General features: G+C 39.9%; 1 protein-coding gene across 3 annotated transcripts in view; it reads right to left on the bottom strand.

Moving 5' to 3' along the window:
• Nucleotides 1-24760, bottom strand: part of LOC127637408 (transcription factor SOX-5-like) — a 257911-nt gene that overhangs the window by 115924 nt on the left and 117227 nt on the right. The window lies entirely within an intron of this gene.

The raw sequence follows: 24760 nt of genomic DNA, 5'->3' as shown, positions 1-24760 counted from the left end.
GGGCATACTGTGAATTTATGAATATATATATATACACACACAACATATGTAAAATGTGTAAGAAATATGTTATTCCATAAAATAAAAAAATATATATTGCCTATTATAATCATAGTCCCACATGAACTTAAGAATGTACATCAGGTTTCTTGCTGCATGAAAAATGTTAACACTTTACAATTACTCTAATTAATAATCTAATACATATATATTATGCAGTAAACTTTTAAGCATTGTATGGCTAATATGAGTGTAGTTCATGTTAGTATTAACATATAAAGCATACACAAGAATTAATTGCTATTTGTTTTATTTGTATACAATTATGTGCTTTTCTGTGTCTAGTGAAATTGTTTTCCTACTTAGAAATATCAACGATTTAATATCATGTGAAAAAGCTGCCAAAGACAGCAGTAAATGGCAAAAAAAATAAAAAGAAAGACATTTGACAATTACAGAGCACAGTAGTCCAGCATTTGCGAAGAGCATCAAAAAACGAATAAAATGCAGAAAGTTTCATTTATTAAATGTATACATTTTTATAAATTTATTAAATATACATATATATTTATACACATACACACACACACACGCCGTATTTATTATATTTGGTAGGACCACCTTTAATGCTATTTCTCACTTTTGGTCTCTGACATTTCTATTTTTGTTTGTGTGTGTGTGTAAAATAAGGAAAAAAAAAAACAAACAGCCATACACAAGTCATTCCACGAGTGCTCAGTTGGACTGAGGACACTTCAGGACATGAACCATTTTGCTTTTAAGCCACTCCAATGTGACTACTGTAGTATGTTACAGGTAATTGTCCTGTTGGAACAAGAGTTATTTTCTGGATCCCATTGACCTTCTGGATTGCAGCATGCTTTCCTAAAGCACTTTTTTCTCGTTTTCGGTCCATCCATTTCTCCCCTCCTATCTTTATGAGTTTTCCAGTGACTGCCCAGAGAGGGATCCCCAAAGTGTCCATTGTGCTCCACTGTGAGGGTGGTGTAATTTTTTAGGTCTGTGCCAAACATTGTGCTAAAGGCCCAGAAAGTTCAATTTTGGTATTATCAGACCATAGAATATTCCTCCAAATTTTGTAGGCTTTCATGTGCCTTTGGGCAAACACCAGCCGAGATATGAGTGCCGTCAACAAAGGCTTTGTTCTTGCCATCCTTCTGTCAGTAAGATTGAATTGTGCTTGCTCTTGTTGACTAATCCACAGGTTCTCCCATCTCTGTCATGGAAGTCTGCAACTCCCTTTAGAGTAGGTGTAAGTCTCTCCAAACTTCTGAATTTATTGTCTAGATCATCAGTTTTGGAGGACAATCAGTTTTGGAGTACTTCAAGTTGACAAGTGCTAAAACATTTTAAAACACATCATGGTTTGTGCTGTAACACAAAAAAAAATCAAAGAGTTCTGAGGGGGTGAATACCTTTAATTAGCCCTATATGTATTTATATATACAGTATGTAAGTGTTTGAGAGGGAGGAGGAGACACAGAGAGCACACAGAAATGGGGAATGTGGGTTAATATGTGTGACTCTGTGACTGAGGATCATTATGAGATGAAAGGAATGATATGCAGGGCCCATAATGAGACTGCAGTGTGATTAATACTGACATTTTGAGCTGTCTAATTACTCTAATTCAGTCAGCCCCGTTCAACACACACACATACACACGTGTGTGAATGCACATGTACAACATCCTCCTCCTCTCTCAAATACAGATGTACAGTCTCTGACAGAGGCTGTTAAAACTTGTTCTTTTAAAATGATGCCAAATCAGTTAGTGTGTGGAGCGACCTTGATGGATAGTACAGGGAAGATGCAGTCAGACCTTTACAACAGTGTCCAACTGGTTAGTGTAAGAGATCAGAAATGGCTGTGTTCCAAGTGTTTATTGAATATGAAAACTCAATCAAATAGGAAAGTGTAAGCAGGCCCATGCTTGTGTACAGGAAGTTAGAAGAAGAGGATAGCGGAGTGTGTGTGTGTGACAGCATTGGGGAACCTCAGTGCGGTGTGTGTTTGAGTGTCTCCTGGACTCGCTGGTGAAAAATCACTGCACTGCTCTGAAAAGAAATCTCCCTACTGTCGAAATTAGCTGCTCTGCTTGACTGACGACCTTGTTAACGAGTGACAGCATGCGATACATTTTCATCTTTATTTTGTGCAGCAATCTGAAAGGATGTTGCTGCCAATTATAATAATTAAGACAGTGAATTTGTTCACTTGTACATGGGGAAGGATGGCTTTAATTAGCCAAACGGTTCTAGAATATATTTGGACTTGAGTCCGACACTGTTTACTCACTGCTGTTTACACAGTGAAGGGGTCCGATAGATCTTTTTTAAATGGTTTTTGCTCTTTCTCTCCCACTGATATGCAAACACACAGCTGCATGAGTTAAAGGATAATATGCGCTTGTTAAGAAACAGATACAAAGATAAATTCCCCTGCCATTTAGTGCATAATGAGGCCTCTGTTTGAACCGATAGATAGATAAAAAATGAAGAGGGAACTGTCTTCTTAAAGACAGGAAAACACTTCTGTTTTACCCAAAAATGAAAACTCTGTAATCATTTACCCAACCCTTTTATGTTCCAAAATGTATGACTTTCTTTCTTCTCTGGAACACAAAAGGAGATGTTAGGTAGACTGTCTTGGGTGCTCTTTACCATTCAATGAAATCAAACATGACCAGGGGCTGTCAAGCTCCAAAAAGGACAAACAAAAAAGCACAACAAAAGTACCATAAAAGTAGTTCATAATATTAAACCAAGTAGAACAAGTAATCAGTCATACAATACTGCCCTACAAAGGCAAAAGACCTTAACTCGCTAGAGTGTGGAACTGAGAAAAATTACTTTAAAGTTTTTTAGTTGTCCAGCCAAATGAATTATAGGTAGGACACTGGAAATCTGGCAATTAGACGTTTTAGTAATGAAAATAAAAAAATATTGAGCTCAAACTTGACTATTTTGAAGTTACTGTACTCTGCCTTTGTATTGTCTGCAAAAAGTGAGAAGCCACGCCAAGGCAAAAGGCAGTAACTTCCACATTTACAATATTTGATTGCTGATCACCATTTACAAAATCATTATAGTAACACCTGTATAAAATCTAGTGATCATTGCATTGTTCTTATTATGCATCCTTGCTGAATAAAAGTATTCATTTATTTAAAAAACAATTCTTACTGACCCCAAACTTTTGAACGGTAATGTTACAAAAGCTGTCTATTTCAGATAAATGCTGTTATTTTTAACTTTACATTCATCAACAAATCCTAAAAAAAATTGTAAACCACTGTTTTCAACATTGCTAATAATAATAATACATGTTTCTTGAGCAGCAAATCAGCATATTAGAATGATTTCTGAAGGATCATATGACACTGAAAACTGGAGTAATGATGCTGAAAATTCAGCTTTACATCACAGGAATAAATTGCATATATATATATATATATATATATATATATGTATATAAAAAAACTTGCCTCGGGGGCATTTACCATTTGCATTGATAGCACCCTCTGCGTGTGAGTGTGATCACATTAGGGATAATTAGTTGAGCCAGGAGAAACTGTACATCTCTTTGTTTCATACAGATTACATTGCAGGAGAATATTTGTTTTAAATTTTATTTGTTTTATTTAAAAGTAGACATTTGAAGCTTTCTTTAGACATACGTTTCATGTTTGTGTGATAAGTATTCATGGAGTTTCAGTTTATTTTTGTGACGTGTTTCAGAAAGATGCTCGCGGAGAGAGATGGCTGAAAGCGCATCCTGTTTATGTTCTTTATTTGACAAAAGATTAATGTTTTGTTGTTATTGTGAGTGTACACAAATAAAAGTAGACCCTTTATAGTCTCTATTGATGTCTTACACTTATCTGTATGCAGCAGTGGGGATTTCTTTAAGACTGCAAGGGAAGCTCAGCTTCCCCTATACTGTCAAAAAAATAATGGTCAAATATGTACTATTGTGTAAACAATTTATTGACTAAAAATGCGTTAGAACACGTTCATCTCGAAGACGAGTTCGTTCAGAATCAGCTACATTACATATAGCAGGTCGGCTGACTCGATTTACTTCTCATACATTCCCAGTAGCGCCAGTGCATTTCCCTGTTGAAGCCGAAGCGTCCATTGACTTCAACGGGGCTGCTCTGAACAGTTTTTTTCAGTGCTCGAAAATAGACGGTCATTGGACAAATGCTGCGATTATGTCTCGCCCACAGACGCTCAGCGCCTCTGGGGGTGAATGAGGAGTGGGCTGGCCCGACTCCGGCTTCCGCGTGATGATTGGAGGATCTGTCGAAAGACTGCATCTTCTTTTGATTGACAGCTAATCTGTACTATAAGAAGTCACTGAAGCTATTTCGCGCTCAGTCCCATCATGGATTTCTCAAGTGTATTCGAAAGACAAACTGCTGCAACCTATTTCTTTATATTTGTTTGGCTGAAATTGCTAGTCAATTTGCATAATACATTTCACACAATTATACACCACATTCATTGTTTCAGTTTTACCAAGTTTAATATATATTTTGTTTTAGAGCGTTCGCTCGCTCGTTCGCTCATTCATTCATTCATTCATACAGTAGGCTAGGCTAGCGTCGTACGGGTGAAACTGCGCACGATGGCAGACGGTGCTAATATTGTCGACCTGATTTTGGCAAAGCCATTTAAAAGTCTTCCTTACGAGGAAAAAATTAGAATTAAACAGCAGGGCAGATCAACACCTAAGATTGATTTAGTGCAAAAAATAGGGTAAATAAGTTTATAATGTAGGTCGAAAATTAGCTTCCTCTCTTTGAAAGACCAGCAGCCACCACTGGTATGCAGATATATTTTAAGTTGTTTCCGCTGTTATGAGGAAACAATCCTGCAGGACGCACTGGCGCGTCCGTCGACCCCAGAGGGTTAAACGCTATAGTAAAAACACTCAACAATATTTGTTTACTACACTTTTATTCAGGTATCCTGTGTGTCAGATTGCTTCAATGACAGATGTATGACAGTACACATGGTACACCGTAATTTAAACGCAGCAAACTTTAATGTAAAGACAAGTAACTTAATTTTGAAACACGGCTAAACAAAGGCAGTGTACTCTAACTCAATTTGAGCATTCCAAAACAAAGTCAAAGAGCAGTAATTGGAGTTACGGAGTTCTGCCTTGGTTTCTCCTGGGCTTTTGGAAATTACTGTTAAGACAATGCATTATTTTCTTGAAAAAAATTGACTCAAGATACTTATCCACATGATAAAGGAGGTCTTGAATGTCTCAACTCAATAACAAATTTTCAACCAAAAACGAAGTTACATTTACATTTACATTTATGCATTTGGCAGACGCTTTTATCCAAAGCGACTTACAGTGCACTTACTACAGGGATAATCCCCCCAGAACAACCTGGAGTTAAGTGCCTTGCTCAAGGACACAATGGTGGTGGCTGTGGGGATCGAACCAGCAACCTTCTGCTTAACAGTTCTGTGCTTTAGACCACTACGCCACCACCACTCCAGTTACGGCTTTTGCCTTTGCACAGCAGCACAGCTTTAAGTGATCGAAATTTAAAGGGATAGTTCAAACCTGTATGACTTTATTTCTTATGTGGAATACGAAAAGGAGATGTTAGACAGAATGGCAGCCTCAGTCACAATTCACTTTTATTGTGGTACTTCATATCTAGGTACAATACAAAAATATACATTTTACTAATTATATTTTATTATTTTTTCATCATTATGGTCACATTTCTAGTTTTTAAAAAGAAACTTATCAAAGTATTTAATCAACAAAACATTGCATTGCATATATTGTATTTTGTTACATAATTTGTACTATTTACAGGTATTAACTTTGAATGGTTGAACACATACTATAAAACTGAGCTATTCTTCTCACCACAATTGTACAGAGTGGTTATATGAGTTACCAAAGACTTTGTCAGTTCGAACCAGTCTGGCCATTTTGGGTGACCTGACGTGACAGTGCATCCGCCGTGGTGTTGAGGTCACCCAGGATGTGAGTGGCTCGCAGCGACTTGAGGTGCTGCTGACTCCAGAGGAGGAGACGGCGGGCGAGTTGTGACATGCGAGGGGAGCGTAACCGCCTTGGCAGTTGATATAAGCGACTGTCACCGTGTTGTCTGTTCGAAAACCAACACTTGCTTTCCCTGGATCAATGGCCGGAACCTTCACAGGGCGAGCAGTATTGCCAGCAACTCGAGGTAGTTGATATGCCAACATAGCCGCGGGCCCATCCAGGGGCCAGCAGCCTCATGCCCGTTGCATGTGGCGCCCAGCCTGTCTTGGAGTTGTCTGTTGTAACCACAACACACCTGGAGACCTGCTTTAAGGGAACCCCTGCCCGTTGAAATGCGAGAGATGCTCTGAACCGGGAGGGGCTCGCTCTTTTCCCAGTTGACCTGAAGCCCTAGCCGGCTGAGGTGCGTGAGCACCAGGTCCCTGTGTGCACACAACACATCCCGATAGTGAGCTAGGATTAGCCAGTCGTTGAGGTAGTTGAGAATGAGGATGCCCACTTCCCTTAATGGAGCAAGGGCAGCCTATGCAACCTTCGTGAAGAAGCGAGGGGACAAGGACAGGTCGAAAGGGAGGACTTTGTACTGGTACGCCTGACCCTCGAATGCAAACCACAGGAAGGGTCTGAGTCGAGGTAGAATCGAGAAGTGGAAGTACACAAGAACCAATCTTGATGCTGGACACTAGTTAGAATGCGTCTTAAAGTCTTGAACGGGAGTCTAGGTAAGGCCCGGTTCAGAACTCGCAGGTCCAAGATTGGCCGCCACCCACCGCCTTTTTTCGGTACAATGAAGTAGGGGCTGCCAGAGTAGGGGCGGGGGAGCTGCCGCCAGGGTGCAGAACCTGCCAGAGAGGGAGAGAGGCCGGTGGTCGGGGTGATGGCCGAACCCAACGGTTATGTGACACAGGAACTGTGGAAACTGCTCTTTTGTTGAAAATGTGTGTACCGCAGCTACTGGAGCGTGAGTCAAAATAAAAGGAAAAGGGAACAAAAGATTCTCCTCCCGGCATTCCACCGGGGGACGGAGTAGTCTGCTTACCAGGTCCGAGGCAGTGGATTCTTGCGTCCATGGGTTGCCTGTCTCAGGGGTGCTTTGAGGTCTTCTTCCTAGCGGCCGGCCGTGAGACGGGTGGTGTCTGCTTCTTGCCAGGGCGGGCTTGGGCGGAGCCGGTGCAGCCACCGCCGGGGGGCGCCCTTGGCGATGAACAAACAGTCGGTGTCGCCGAATAGGCCGGCCAGGGAGATGGGGGCATTCAGGAACCGCGTCTTGTCTGCCTCGCGCATCTCGAACATGTTCCGCAACAGGTGGCGCTCTGGGACCAACAGCGTGGACAACGTCCGCCCGAGAGACCATAACCTTCATTGCCTGCATCCGCGAAAGATGTATCGCCATGGGCAGCGCCCAGGCATAGAAGACAGCGATCGTGGCCATCAGAAGGCGAGAGGTATTGACCACAACCAGGAATAAGACACAACCGGAAGGGCATCTTTAAAGGGGTCATGACATGAGAAACCAAATTTGCCTTGATCTTTTGGTATATAAGAGGTCTTTGTATCATTAAAACGTCCTGCAAGTTTAATATTTTAAGACGTCCTCCCCATTCTAAACGAATCATTTATTTAATCAAGCTCAAAATACAGCTCGTTCTGGATTCATGGTTAGAAGTGACGTGTCGGTTAGAAGTGACGTAACAGCGTTTGCATATGACCGCCTCCAGCACAAGATAACTACGCTTTAAGCGCAAGACAACTACGCTGATTTCGTATCGCCGTCGCCTCACAAGTGTTCAGTCGATGGACAGCGAGCTCTGACAGAGACTACTTGTGCACAGGAAAATTACGATGCCACACAGATGTGCTGTTCCTGGCTGTGGTCAAACAAAACCTCTGAATAAGCTGCCGAAAGATCCAGACGCCAGGGAAAAATGGATGCAGTTTATTTTTTGCGGACGTCCCAGTCACGGCAGTGTTAACTTAAGCGCTTGTTCTGTACATTTTAAGGATGACTGTTTTGAGAACAAATCTCAATATGATGCTGGCTTTGCCAGAAAACTGTTGCTCAAAAGATAAGTCCGTGCCGACTATTCTGGGAACAACGACGACGCAAACTGTAAGTAATCTATTTTAAACTTTAAACTACTTTTTAAAGCGCAATTTCATTCATTATGAATAATCACAGTGTTTTTACTTAGTTTACTTGCATATTGTTCTGGCTGGGGCGTCAATAATTGATACATAGGCACTGACGTTAGCCAATCATAACAGTGGGCGTTAACACTGAGGTCTTAAATGGAAAACGCCCCAAAACAGACTGTTTGAATCAGAGGATGAGAAACAGGGTGGGAAAAGGTCATAAATCACTAGATTTTAAAAGTTTTTCTTAAAAAAAAATATATTAATACTATAATTGCACCTAAGGGAACATAATAATACAATAAAAAAACCCATGTCATGACCCCTTTAAAAAGACGCATCTTTAAAAAGAAGCATCTTAAAAAAGACGTTCCGATGTGTGCCGCTCTTTTAGGAATATATTCTCTTTGGAAATATATCGTGATGGAAAACTGCTCTTTTGGAATATACGCTCTTGTAGATCTGTTGAAGCGCCCAGGGTGATCTCTGCAGTGCACCAGTGCAGAGAAGGGAGAAAGCCGCTGTAATGCTCTGTAAGGATCCATCAGAGGTGAGGGATGGAAATCGCTTACACAGCTTGATCTATCGACTGTTCGGCTCCGAAGAGAAAATCTAATGAGCGGAATGCACATCGCCTCCTTTTATATCCGGATATCCGGGAGGGGCATGCAAATATCACTCGCCAATTCTCATTGGCCTTTTATCAAAGATCAGAGGTGTTTCCGGGCTCTCAAGAGTGACACCTAGTGTCACTACACTGACACAATGTTGAGTGAGTGACAGATAGGGAACAGTGCAGCTTAAAAATACTGTCTGCTGTTGTTCAGTATGGGCTGACTATAAAATAATGGAAACATTCTCATCTTCAGCAGAGAACTCGCTATTTCAAAGTTTTGGATGTCTTTCCTTGCCATCCATATGAGAGATGATGAAATCTCTTATACATTTTCACAAAATGAAAACAAAGACCCGTAACATGTTGATTATTCAAACTAATTTTAGACTGAATTAATTTTTTATAGTCTGAAGGCGCTCTGGAAACACATTAAATTGTCCTGTCACAAACCTGGCAGTCATATCAGACACATGAAGTTTAATTATTGTTTTCTGCTGTGTATTTTAGCGAAAGATGTCAGTATCCATCAATACTGCTGCTCTCTGTATGTCTCTGCTATGGTCTACTGTCATTAAAATAATGGCGACTGCAGCTCTACTACTGTATGCAGCACCTCATGTCTACTCACATTAATGCAGGGAAGAGTGGCAACATGCGCGGTACGAATAGGGAATAAATACTGGCTATATATTTTTTTGCTTGTTCATATGATGCTGTTGCAGACATTTAACATGCTAGTTTAAAGGGCCATTCACACCAAGCTTGTGTAAGCATACCTTTTATACATGTATGACTACACAATCAATTAGCCAGGTGTCAGATAACTAGCACAAAGATTTAGATCTCGGTCCGGATTGAATTGTCCTTCGGTCCGAATCTGGACCAAAGTCCACCTATTAAGTACCCTTGTAGTAGTGTTGCGCATAGTGTAAAAGACCGATCTTGGGATTTAAGAATCTACATCAAGACCGTTCAAATGAAGATTGCGATGCATCAGAAAATCTGTATTTTTACCCACCCCTACTGGAGAGAAAGATTTTCAGTAAATAATGTGTTAAATTTAAAAGAAAACTATCACTGGCTTCTGAAGATTTAGAATATAGCACACAAGTCATATGGCCTACATTTACATTTACATTTATTCATTTAGCTGACGCTTTTATCCAAAGCGACTTACAATTGCTATATATGTCAGAGGTTATATATGTCTATATATGCTATATACGCACGCCTCTGGAGCAACTAGGGGTTAAGTGTCTTGCTCAGGGACACATTGGTGTCTCACAGTGGATTCAAACCCAGGTCTCTCACACCAAAAGGCATGTGTCTTATCCATTGCGCCACACCACCCCCATTTATAGGGTTTGATAATGTTTTAAATGTTTTAAGTTAGTAAATGATGATGAACTATTTGTTTAACCACTAAAGGTTTATGACATGGCACAATACACTTTCAGAATGTTTAAACATTGGGTTCCTATGTCTACAAAGCAACTATGTTGGTCTGTATATATACAATACATATGTGTGTATATGTGTGTGTTCAAGGTGAGAACAGTTAGTATGTGGGACGAGAAGCTTTAGACATTACCAGGTGAAAGGCTCTTTGTTGAAGAGAGAAGAAGAAAGGGGTCGGAAAGAAGGGGGGGGGGGGTAGTTAAGCAGGATAATGCACTTCATTGTGTTTAGTGGAGGAATGTGCAGAGGTATGGTTCAAATCAATGCCCTGCACATTGCCATTGTCCCACACTTGCAGCCCCTCGCTACCTAGGCGACCCCCTGCCAGAATTAGCATGCTCCGCCCCCCAGCCTGCACTTGAAGGAAGAAAGCGATTAAACTGGACCTGGGGGTAATCCCTCCATGTGTGTGTGGGGCTCAATGTATAATAGGGAGCAGACGTAAGATGGGGCCCAGGTCTAGTCTGCCATGACTTGGCCTTAATTAGAAGAGACACAAACTGTGAGGTAGTAAATTAGTACTGTAACCACGCACAAGTCAGTCTAAACCAGATGCGCACACACAAAGCAACAGAGAAGGACTTCAAGGTCAAAGGGCAGTTACTGAAAAATGCCACAGGAGGCCCACCCTTAAAACAGACGGAGACACTATGCATACATTCTGCTGTATCCGATCTATTGTCTTCCTTATATACTAAATACCAGCTTTTACAAACCAGGGCTCAACAATGAGGTTGGCCTGGCCCAGTGCAAGAGAAATGATGGCCCTATCGTGCCAGTTCTGCGTTTGTCACTAAATCGTACATTTGTTGATCTTGGACATGTGTTTTTTAAAATGACAAGCTTAAAGGCAGAGTTCACATAAAAATGAAAATTCTGTCATCATTGAATTACCCTTTTGTTGTTACAAACTTATATGACTGTCTTTATTCTATGGAACAAAAAGGAGATGTAAGTCAACATTCACTTTCTTTTTTTCTCATACAATAAAGTGAATGGTGACTGAAGCTGTTATATTGCAACATTTCCTTTTGGAACAACTGGAATTTTCATTTGAGGGTGAACTATCTCTTTAAACAATTGGTATTCTGTGATGCATTGAACATTGTTATAACAAATTGTGCTAATTTAAACTTGTCACCAAGATATTGCTGTATAGCTGCATAAAAATTCCTAGAAGATTTTAACTACCTAGAGATTTGTGATAGTCTTGGAAGCATAATTTAGAATGTTTGAAAATTAGAAACAAATCACTAATTATTTACATTGAACAGCATAATTTCCAACAAAAGTTTGTTATAGTGTTATATTTAGGGCTGTCGATTTAAAACGTTATTTAAACAGAATTATGGCATCGGGAATTGCTGGCTGTTGGATGAGTGGCATCATTGGTTGGAGGGTTGGGGGTGCCTTTCGTGGTTTGGACCATCACAAGATCACAAGAACCGTGAATACATCCGAACCGCAAAGCGCCTAAATTCTAGACAGGCTCGCTGGGTATACTTTTTTGGTAGTTTTGCGTTTACCATCTTGTATCGGGCCGAACCAAAAGCCTCAAACCAATTAATTGTTTTGCTCTTTTGAAATCGAGCATACCTCAGTTTCTCCGGACACCGTTGTTCCATCTGAAAGAGTGGTGGCTGCGGTGTCCTAGGATATAGAGTCCAAAGTCCGCTCTGCATTGTGCAGCTTAATCAATCCTTTGGAATGATCAGTGAATCTGTTATTTTTCCTAAATCGGTCCAAACTCACGTTCTCCAGTGGGGTCACTCCTCTAACCTGGCTTGTCACCCAGGAGCTGCTCATACTCACGTGTTGATTAAGCAATGGTTCTGGTGGCCCTCACTGCCGTGGGATGCTCATCAATTTGTTTTGCTTGCCCTGTCTGCGCCAGTAACAAGACTCCTTGCAGAACTCCTCCAACCACAGTCAGTCCCTTCGAGACCCTGGTCACACATTGCCATGGATTTGGACACCGGTTTACCCCCATCCAATGGTAACACGTTTGTTCACACAGGCTTCTAATTTCATTACCCTCCCCAAATTGCTTTTACCGAGAGAGACAGTGACCGTAGTCGTAGATCACATCTTTAGCATTCATGGACTCCTGATAGACATGGTCTTTGACAGGGGGCCCCAATTCGCATCAAGGTTTTAGACAGAATTCTGTTGACAGATGGGGGTGACTGTGAGCTTGTCCAGACTAACGACTAACAAGCTAACCAAGATCTGGAGAGAGTGCTGTGCTGCGTGATGTCTCGGGAGCCGTCGACTTGAGTTCCAAATTGACCTGGGTTGAGTATGCATATAATTCCCTTCCCGTCTACGGATCCATCACCCTAACAGTACTGTTTAGCTATCAGCCCCCATTGCTTAACTTATAAGAACCCGACGCTGTTTTTCCATCTACACACACCTTCATCCAGAGATGCCGTCGCACCTGAAGGGTCGTCAGAGAAGCCCTTCTCCGGACTGGCTACTGGCGTAGGTGGACCATCACAGTTCTAAACACCAAGTTTACATGTGTGGCCAGAAGGTCTGTTTGTCCTCCCAGGACATTCCTCTTAGACTTCCCTTACATAAACTGGATTTCTCTGCATTTGAGTCCTACCTCTCACATCTTGTGACAGGTGTGCTTCTGTGTTAATTAAAATGCACCTTACATAGGCTAAGCTAAAAAACACTTTCTATCACAAGTCCTATCTGGGCTTGATAGCATCAAATAGCGCTAAGAGCTCTTTTTCCATGATTTTATCACTTACAGGGAAGCCCTGTCCGAGATTCTTTTATTTACTGAGATAACAAACTCTATCATAGAAGAGTGCATAACAGTCAACTAGTGTGTTACGACAGTACTGCCCGTAGAATGTCGATGTGACCGCCATGTTATGCTGTTTATGATAAGCTTGTAGGCTCCAAGGACAAAGGTTCTGCTCCTAACACCAGTGTTTATGCTGTATTAACGGTAAATGCATAAATTGCGATTAAGAAAAATTAATGTGTTGAAATATTTAATCGAATGCGTTAATGTGTAAATTCTGACAGCCCTATATATATATATATATATATATATATATATATATATATATATATATATATATTATTTACATATTTTTTTATTTAATTAATTATTATTTATTGAATTATTTTTATTTGAAGGGCTTTCTCAGCCAATATCTATATAAGTGATTAATTCAATTAATTAATCGGCATACCATGTAATTAACTTGATTAAAATGTTTAATCGATTGACTTTGACCTCTGTATATTTATAGCTATTACTGAAAATTAAAAATGATTAGGGCTGTCGATTTAACGATATAAATTCCGTGCGATTAATTTTATACAAAATAACGCTTTCAAAAAATTTATGCAATTAATCGCAATGCCCCCAGACCGCAATAAGGAAGATTCCTGAGAAATGCAAGCTTGTAGTACCACCTGTTTACTCCAGAGAGCAGTAAGTGAAACTTCAGCTGTATGAGCAATGCACACAGTTCTAAGTATTAGTACTAGTGTTTTAAGTATTAAACTATATTTAACTTGACACAGTGACCTAAAAATGTGATATTTATGACGCAATGCAACCGAGACGCTACACAAGCATGTCTGACGTTAGTGTAAATTGACGGGTCCTTAAACAAGCCCTCATAATAAATCTCGAACTGACTGACAAATTCACTTGTGAAATAGATTGTTGTGAACTGTAAGCCAATGATTGACTTATGATCAATAATATGGTAGTAAACAATACATTGTATTCTAAAGGCGCTTTTTGTATTGTCTTATCAATTATTAACTTTTCTGCTACAAGAATGTGATGTATTTTAATTATCTGAACATTTTTATTTTATATATATATATATATATATATATATATATATATATATATATATATATATATATATTTTTAAATATTTAAAGGATAACAATGTATACATAGTTATCTTTAAATATATACTATGTTATATGTACATAGCTTTCTCAGCAAATATTTGTATATGCGATTAATCGTGATTAATTAATCGGGACACCATGTAATTAATTTGATTAAAAATTTCATTAGATTGACAGCCCTAAAAAAAAAAAAAAATATATATATATATATATATATATATATATATATATATATATATATATATTCTCAGTGTTAAGCCCTGCACACACACTCACTCACCTGTCTGCAAAGTGTGTGTAAGCGGTGGGGTTGTGAAGAGGGGAATCCTGGATTGACTGTATTTAATTAGTGTCAGTAGATCTGTCCCGTTGGAGATCATTAATTAGACTTTTACATGCTGATGTAATTACCTGAGAGTGCTGAATATGTTTCATTTAATATAACCCTCCCGTTTCTAAACAGACAGTCTCTCGTGCGCAGGTACACGCTCAACCTGTCTATTTCTGAATATAGGGCTCTTTGATGCGGCTCCTTTGAGAGCCACTCAGCTGTGTCTAGCCACATGGCCTTGTAGAACAGCACAACATTAAGGCCAGCCTTGTACAAACAAGACACTGTGGTACAGACACATAACTTAGGATGCATCCTGACTCTGTATACAAGCCTGTCTTTGATAGAGTAGAGGGGACTACAGAACAACTCCACAACCGGGCCCATAACAGCCCCAATAACTCAACAAGGAGGCTGTCCTTGGACTCTAAAAATAGGAACCTCATCACAGTTCCTCATTAAAGGAATATTCCACCCCAAATTAAGGTTCCGTCATCATTTACATCATGTCCTTCAAAACCCATTTTCAATGACTTACGACACTGTATTGTTTATCTTCAGAAGACTTGGTATATGATGCACAAATGAGTATGGACTCATATTATGATTTTATGGTGCTTTACTATTCTTTTTGTAGCTTAACAGGCCATGGTCACTGTAAGCTTTTGTTATATGGAAAAGAGCAGCATGGACATTCTTCACAATATTTCTGTTTATGTTCAAATGAAGAAACTAAGTCAGTCATTGGTTTGTAATGACATAAAGGCATATACATTATGACATAATTTGCATTTAAAGCTCATAACAAGCTCCTTATCATACCCTGAGATGCAGTTTAGTGTTGGGCTCCTTTTCCAACAAAACACTGTGGATATTCAATTGAGAGGCTCTGTTTTGTATGCGTGTGCGACACCTCTATACAATTCTGTTAATCTTTTTGGTGACAATGACAATTGTGAAAGACTCCTTACACATACAATTGTATTGAATCGAAATTGGAATGCCGTCCAGACGCAAATGAGAATTTGGCGATAAACCAAGCAAACCTCACACAGAACAGAGTTCAGTGCAGTGGCGGCGCTAAAAGTCGGCATCTCTCACCAGTCTGCCATTATTGCAGCACTTTTCTCAGCAGTCGCAGGCCTTCGCAGCTCGACGCTCGCTCAGCCCACAGCAGTGCCTCTGTCCCTAACAGAAGCTGCGTGGCCATGCAGCATAATTTAAAAGTTCGTTTTAATTGATTTCTTCCCTGAGAACATGTTTTCTGCTTCAATACAACCCTTTCTTTACCACTCTGTAGCACTCTCTGACTGTTTTTTCTGTTTTTTTCTTCTCCTCTCCCCCTCTCTTTCTTTCAGTTCAGTCGAAAGTGCATTAGCTTCCAAACAGAGTAATGTTGGTTCGATTGTGAATCGATTGTACTCACCTCCCCACCAGCCCCACCACTTCAGGGGAAGAAAGGCTAAAGGGAGGGAGAAGTGTTTGTAAACAGTGCCATGGCAACCACTGCCACTCTGACATGGGAGCAGAGACCACAGAAGAACAGCCAGTTTTATTTATTCAATATCATCACGTACAAATGTCCTAATATCACATAAAACACCACAAAAAAAACTATTATACAAGTACATGTATTCAGAACCACGCACAAAAGGACACTTATACATCAACCTGTGCATGTATAAGTATATATGCATTACGACATGCACACGCACAGACAAAAATGCAGAAACACACATTATAGTAAATTACCCACCATACATACCATACAAGACATGGTGCTAGGGAGTAAATCAGATGTTTCATCACAATACAATCTCTTGGCCTGCGATCCGATATTTGCAGATACTTCAAAGTCTGCTGCGATCCGATTTGATTAGATTCAGGGCCCTGTGATCGATATTCCAATATTATATGCCTATTTTCCACAACAATTAAAAATGTTTTGCCCTCAAATGCAACCAAAATACAATTAGCATATTTTATTGAGCTTTCTGAAAAGTTCAAACGTATCCACATTGGGACATCCACAAAAAAATAGGTACTTCAGATGTTGAAAACAATTATACAGATAATAATATAAAAATAAGGTCACACACAAGTGATCATCAATCATTTGATTACAGCTTATTTTTCAGTTTAATCCAATTCAAAGTACTTACATACCCATGACTTGTTTCCAACTATCTGTGCTATCTGCAGTTTTCTTAGCTACAATTTCCACAATTGTAATGAAAAATTCTGTTACAGTTAATTAGGATAAATGTTTGTAAGGATGTTGATATGTAGATGTGTAAAGTCTTATAACTGATTGTGGCAGGGCGGAGAGCGGGGTCGGGTCGTGATCGTACGCACCCGGTCCCTTATTAGGCTAATTATGCCTCCATGAGTGTTAAAGGCTGACTGCAGGGGACCGTGCGGGAGAGAGAGATTGTTTACGGACATGTCCGTCATGTGTGTTTGTGTTGTCTTTTAAGTTTACCATTAAACTATTATTTATATCGTCAAGCCGGTTCTCACCTCCTCCTTTCCATTGATACCTTTACACTGGTGCTGATGCCCGGGAAGGAGGAGGGATACGCCGTAGTAGAGTTCTCGCCACTACCGTCCACCCCAACGGAGCAGCCGCGGCCATCTGCCGGGGGACGAGGAGCCCAGCCGCCTGAACGAGCACGATGGCCGCCGACCGCGAGGGGAGAAGGGGCTCCTAGCCGACCGCCTGGAGCGGTCAGGGCCGCTGCCAGGGGCGGGGGAGACCCCTTCTGTCCCCCGAGAACGCGGCGGGGTGTTCCGTCTGCCAGGGGCTGGAAGACTGCCTCGAATCCGCCCAGAGAGGCGCGGCTGTTGTCCGATAGAGGGTGGAGGAGTGGCCGAGGAACAAACTGCGGCGTATCGGAGAACTGGCGAGTAAGAGTTTTTTTTTTTTCATCTCTCTCTCCTCTCTCTCTCTCACTGTCGCTCTGCATTGGCCTTTTCCCTCTTTTAAATGTTACAGTTTTGGGGGGTACTACACTGTTACAGGAAGTACCCCCCATTTTAATTATTTCTGTTTCCCTCCCCTTGTCCCCTCCCTCGTCCAGGTAGATGGGGATGACCTGCCGGCAGACGGCGCGCCCTCCCCCAGGGAAGGGGGGTGTACGTCAGGCCGGGGGCTCCCCAGCCTGAGAGAACGATGGAGGAATGTGGCAGGGCGGAGGGCGGGCCGGGTCGTGATCCTACGCACCCGGACCAGGCTAATTATGCCTCCGTGAGGGTTAAAGGCTGACTGCAGGGGACCGTGAGTGAGAGAGAGATTGTTTACGGACATGTCCATCATGTGTGTTTATGTTGTCTTTTAAGTTTACCATTAAACTATTATTTATATCGTCAAGCCGGTTCTCGCCTCCTCCTTTCCATTGATACCTTTACACTGATGCTGGAGCTGAGCAGCTGATTTCACTTTCCTCATTAGTGCTGTTCAGAATATCAGTGTTGTCAAGACGTTTCACGTGATGGTTGAACTGCTCCATGCGGCTTTAAAATAGCAAATTCTCATGTAAAATTCAAATGGGTCGCATGCGCAACGATATCGATGGAAGCCCAAATTAATCGGTAACTGCCCTACGTTTGCCACGAGAGCTCATATTTTAAGGAGAGCCCGGTTGATGCGCTCGCACGGATCCTGTCAATGGAGCTTGTGTTTCACGGGAAGCCCGCAGGGATAGCGCCGCACAATTTGGCTTCAAAGACCTTGCGCACATCCATGTCCCACCTGAAAAGCATATTTAGCATTCATAAAGTGAAATTAATGTAATAAGGTTGCTTCATCACCTGACAAAAATGCGTATGGACCTGGCTGACATGAGAGTCAAAATAAAATAAAGGTACATCTTTAAAAATGTCTATATGGATATTTGCGTGTTGTATCAATAATATTGGTTATTGGATCGATGCATCGTTACACCCATAGTGCTATACTATGCAAAAGTTGCTGTCATGATGCTAGTGTGTTCTGGGTGGTTGGTAGGGCATTGCTTAATGGTTGCTTAGGTCAAATGAGTGCTACAATATTCTGGTCCCTAAATATGGCTTGGGTTCCTCCTTCAAAGCAAGTGCTTGGGTCTTTTTCACTCATTTTAATGTCCACCAGGCAAAAATCGTTAGCCTGATCACTTAAAATGCTGAAAGCACATGAGGTCCCTTACATCAATCGAGAGTTCTAGCAAACAGTGTTACTCTCATAAACTAAATCACTGATGAAAACGTTCGTTAACAAAGGGTTTTTTGATTTCATCAACAATATCGAAGAAAATACGAAAAAGGAGCATAATGGACATAATATTTTTATTTATTTTTTTAAATCCTACTATTGATGAGAATATGATGAGATAAAAATGATACTGCAAGACATTAACAGTGCAAGATATGAAAAGGAGAAGAAACATCTATAGAATCTGTATATAGAAGAAGATAAATATAGATTAATTTAATCTATTAATAATTGGGGATTTCTCCGCTTGAGCTGCACGAGTTGAACACAGGCAAAATGAACCTTATTCAAACGCATCCTATTTATACATGATTTTAATCACTATAGTTTCCTATATTCACAACATATATAACATCTTACATCTGCACAGTGACGTGAATGAACAGTCAGAATATGTGTCATTTGCGTTGTGTAACTTGCGTTATGAATACACTGTTTCTGAAAGCAACATGCTACACGCAATGTAATGTCCTTTCACAGAAAATGTATGTCTCTAAGGCATGAAGAATTCAGAGTACAGTAGGCTAACTTCTAGTCTATTCATTATTATTTTGGAGCTCAGGACAGTAGTCTATGTATAGTTATACGTTTGATAAATTTTTAAATAGAAAATGTTTATAACTTTTTCCCTTAAACATTTGAATATTTGATTAAAGGTCTGTTACGGTTTGACACTTTTTTGTCCATTTTGCATATCATCCTCAACAAAAATATTTTATTTCATTGACTAAAATTATGTCATTTTCGTCAAACTAAAACGAATGAATATGAGACAATGAAATATTGACAAATTTTAAAGAACATTTTCATCAAAAGACTAAAACTATGACAAACAAAAAACTGAAAAAATTAACAATGCTAGCAAAACCCTTGTTGCCACAGGTTTGCCATGGAAGTGTTTGCAAGTAGCAGCATATTGTCCATTGTTGCCAGAGGTTTGCTGCAGGTTCACTTCTACTGGTAAAGAACATTTGGCAACAATTTGCAACAAATTTACTTGGGTAAATAATGAGTGGCAAATTTGCGGCAAGTTTGCCAAATCTCTATATTTTTTGAAAAGGGTCTCATTGATATCTGTAACACAAACGTGTGGGATGATTTACATTTACATTTAGTCAATTAGCAGAAGTTTTTATTCAAAGCGACTTACAAATGAGGAACATAGGAAGTCATTTTTCATACAAACCAAATTAAGTTCAACACTAAAGGATAAAACATACTCTACGCATACGTGAACACAGATTCTTTCAGCTAAGCAAGCATGATTTTGTGTTGTCACAATCCCAAATGTGTCAGACCGCAAATCATAACACAACGCAATTGTTGCATTCTCAATGATGCCACAAGGGGTGCTACAGCAGACATTAGTTTGAACTGTCCAATTCTACTGTGAGTTTTCCCTTTTAAATCTGCTACTGTAAAGGTGACAATAATGTTGAGCAAGTTAAAGTCAATATTTTTATAGCATCGACCTGAATAATAACACATCTAGTATAATGGCACAGACTTTTGAAGTAATTCAATTGCCACCTTCTGTATTGAGGTTTGTTACCAGCGTAGTATCACAAAAACATATGTTAAGCATGTTCATCCAGATCATGCTTTGGCAATGTGTTGACCAAGCTCCTGCATTTGCATACATATTAGGATTATGGATTTAAATAAATCTTAAATATGACCAATAGTAACATTAATGCTTGCTTTAGAAATCCCTACTGAAAATGAATCCTGAATGTCTTTCTTTAGAGAGCATATCAACTGAAAACCAATGATGTTTGAACTATTGTGCAATAATTTTTTCCCATTCAATTTAATTGATTGAACATGTATCGTTCATGACCATCCCAGATTTAAAGAACCAAAATATCCAGCATAGTTGTACAGTCAACAAACAGGAAAAGGTACCTCTGTGTCTCTCACTTACAAACTACAATGTCTAATTCTTAGACTGCACAAAAAAGCCATAAAAATACCAGAGGGACACACAAAATCCCTCTAGATGCCCCCTCCACCCCATACCTCTCTCTCTCTCTTGCTTTCTCTGTCTCTTTGGTACAAAGAATGCTATTCAGTACCCAGTGACTTCTTTTACAAGGCAGGGGCCATCTTAATCAACAATAGCCTGTATGGAAACAAAGGGCAGATTATTAAATTGGAAGATGAGGGGGAAGGCATATAAGAGCGAGAGAGAAAGACAGAAAGTGACAGAGAGACAGCAAACGTGGCAGTCCGCTATGGCCAGCTGCACATCTGGTGGCCATGTGTGGCTCTGAGTGCTAATTATGGTCTTCCTGAACTCTCCACAATTAGCCGTGGCCCAGAGAGAGAGCATCTCCCCACATCCCAGCAAAGGAGGGGCTGCCGCCACTGTCCAAATCTACCCTTCAAAGAGTGGACACTTCTATTTCCAACCTCAATGGCTCAAAACTAACTAATAACACATAACAGTCTTTAACAGTCCTTTACCCAACTTTGAACAGACAAATAGCCATGAATCAACTGGGCAGTGAAAAAGGAAAGTAATAAAAAGTTTTAAAAGACATTTCTCACAACATGAGGAGGATTACATAGTCACGGCCCGCTCTCTCAATCTATGGTTCTTTCTCAAAAGAAACTAGTATCCATAACATTTAGCCTACCCTTGTTTAAGAGTAAATAATATGGCAAAGGCAACCCATCTGCTATAAATGGAGATGTGAAGATGCTAATTTGTCAAATTTACAAAAAAGGATAGAGTCAATTTGTCTGGGTCTGCATTTCAAATAACCGCACTGAACTACAGATCACTAGCTGAATTCATCGAAAGGGGCGACACCTGGTCAAGGTTTCCATCCATTTCATTCAGGATAACAATCAATGCAATTACAGATATTTTGTATAAAAGTGTAGGAGGCTTTCTTCTCTGGAAATTGCCTCAAGATATGAAACTATTATAATGATACAAATAGAATATGGAGAAGAAAGTAAAAGTGAGAGAGAAACAAATGGGCGGGGGTGGCGGGATAAAAGAAATAAAGATACACGTATAGACAGTGAGAACTTAAATCTGTTAATCAAATTGTGCAGAGCTTTAATTTAGCACTGATACCTTTCACAAAGATTTTATTGACTTATTTGTGTGTATTAATGCACTTGTGTTCATATCTGTAATATTTTCAAAGGAGTTTTTAAACTATACTGTATGTAGTCTGTAGCTCACGAACTTGCCGTTTCAAAACCTAGTGAACTGACTATGAAGACAGCATTTTAAGGAATCATAAGCAAAGACATTAAAATGCTGTCTCCTTAGATATCTCCATCCATCAATCCATCCATTTTCTATAGCCGCTTGTCCAATGTAAGGTCACGGGTAGAGCTGGAGCAGGTGGCCACACACTTTCACACACTCACTCACACCTACGGGCAATTTACAGTCTCCAATTCACTTCACCTGCATGTTTTTTTGACTGTGGGGGAAGCCAGAGCACCCGGAGGAAACCCACAAGAACATGCAAACTCCAAACTGGTTGATCCTGGACTTGAACTGGGGACATTCTTGCTGTGAGGCGACAGTGAGCCATACATTGAGAAATGTCCACAAAGTGGAGCCAAAAGTAAGCAGTATTTTTAGATGTAAACGATGTAATACAGAAAATAGGAATGCATATTTTATTAACTATTTCCCTATGATTTATACATTTCTTTACCCAATATTTGTGTGTGCTATGTATTTTTATGCTTATTCTAGAATTGCGTTGTTAGCATTGCAACATGATAAAGTCTAATTCCATAGAAATCAATTCTGAGTCAAGTCGCTGTTTACGTAGAACATTTTAAATTACTCGCTTATGGGGTTATAAAGGTTAGGAAGTGCCCTATGTAGGCAAAAGAAGGTAGGCAGCGAGACATTTGTACCATAACTACAATGTCCACGCTGTAGACCCCTCGTCCATGTATGTGTGTGTGTGTGTCAGAGCGCTACGGGAAAAGAATGGAAAACGCCACCGGTCAGTCATTTTCATTTTCTGTCTCCCGCTCTCCATTTTTCAGAGTGACTGTGTGCAGGAGGAAGAGCACGAGATCAATAGAACTGAACTTCAGCCTTCGATCTCCACAGTGCCACACCATTACCATGGAGACAGCAGCTCTGGTCCCTAAGCATCAGTAACTGCTGGAGTGAATGGCAACTTGTCCAGTAACCGAGCAGTTTAAACAGTTAGTTCAAACTGTGGGTGCCACAGTCCTAGCGGCTTTATACATGGCATCACAGCATATAAAAACACTTCTTATACATTCTGATGTGTTAACCAAATTGGGAATTCTGCAATCCTTTCAGTAGAGGTGGCTCCCTCTATGAAGACTAAGGACACCCAGATATTCTTTTAAAAATCCAGAAGGTCAATGAAGACCAGGGGCCTGGTTTACAAATGTTGTGTACACACACCATGGGCATAAAAAAAGTACATATACCATTTCCAACACATATATTTCAGGTTTACCAAAAGCAAATAAACTGAATAATCGTTCGGCTTTTTGCACCCAGTTATCTCATTTGCATGTCTGTACATAGGCGTATTTGTGTGCCCACGGCAGTCCTGTTTGCAGGCCCGGCGCGACAATGAGAGTAATTTGATTTGTGACATCTTTACTGTGATCTTGGTGTGGAGATCCAATTTTCAAGCCAAATGACTGCAGCGATGCATCCACTTCCTCTGCTGCCATGGCGAAGAGCTGCCACGGTCATATGAAAATATGGGAACATCACAACAGATTATTGACACCGTTTGTTGAGAAGCAGATTTACAAATTACATATACTTTACAGCCACTAATCTCACCCCTACTTCTAAATTAACCATAACCATTTATTAAGCATAGAAAACACATAACAGGCAGATACACAATACTTTATTCAGAAAAACTGCAAAATTCAGTAAAAATGTAGTCCAAAGGGTGATGCGCTCCATCTGATGTGCTACCTCCTGATGGCATACAATAGCATTGTGTAACAGCGCTGTCAATCTGTCATATCTCATTCAAACATATTCATTGCAGAATACAGCAGTTGCAAACAATCACAAGACACTTGAGAGCCAATGAGCATTTGACATCACTGTCCTGAAACCTGCGTTCGTGCTTCTTGAGGTGTCAATTTTTTAATTATGAAACAAAAGCAACGAAGGTTGGCGGTTACGTTGGGCACGATGGTGCTGCGGTGGATGGAGATGGAAATCGTTGTATAAAAGCCTTGAATTTTGGTCTATTCCTCAAAAAATTATATCTGAAGATTTGGATCTAGTGAAAAAATTCAGTGGATTTTATTATTGTTATATGGCGCTTTTGTGGTTTATTTTGTTTTATTGGCATATTCTGGAAACTCCTTTTGTGTCCCCTGGCAAACAAAATTAAAATGAAATGCTTAATGAATGATTAAACGAGTGAAGAGTTTTTCTTTATTTTAATTTAATCCTTTAAAACATTGTAAAAGGCACAAAAATCACACAGAACTGAATTAAAATGTTAAAATGTCATATAATGTCAGCTGCGTCAAATAAATGTTAACTAATTTAACTGATTATAAATGCAATGGAATTAACTGAATGATTCCATGAATTCAATATTAATCGTATGTTTCTAAGGGTGTTAATATGTAAAATGATGATGTTTAGATGCTGTAAATACGTCAATATTGTACATTTTGGTGTATGTGCAAACGTAAGAGAATGTATGTTTGCAAGTACCAAACTTTACGTAAAAATACATTCGTATTCTCATGAGAGAATTTTTCATTTTTAATTCACAAAAATGATTATAATTTGTGACTATTTTGCACTAGGTGTTTTAAATCAACATACAAAGCCTAAAAAAAAAAAAAAATCACATTTGCCACAAACTCCACATATTAGCGTTAATGAGACCTTGTAACAACTCACTAGTGTGACAACTAACCCCAGACTCCCACATCTATTAAATTAGAAGAGTACTACTCTCAATAAAGCAGAAAGGCAACTGTGCAGCCAGTAACACTTTCA

Source organism: Xyrauchen texanus, chromosome 45 (genome assembly GCF_025860055.1).
Source record: "Xyrauchen texanus isolate HMW12.3.18 chromosome 45, RBS_HiC_50CHRs, whole genome shotgun sequence".
Taxonomy (NCBI): domain Eukaryota; kingdom Metazoa; phylum Chordata; class Actinopteri; order Cypriniformes; family Catostomidae; genus Xyrauchen; species Xyrauchen texanus.
This window is presented reverse-complemented; position numbering and strand designations above follow the sequence as displayed.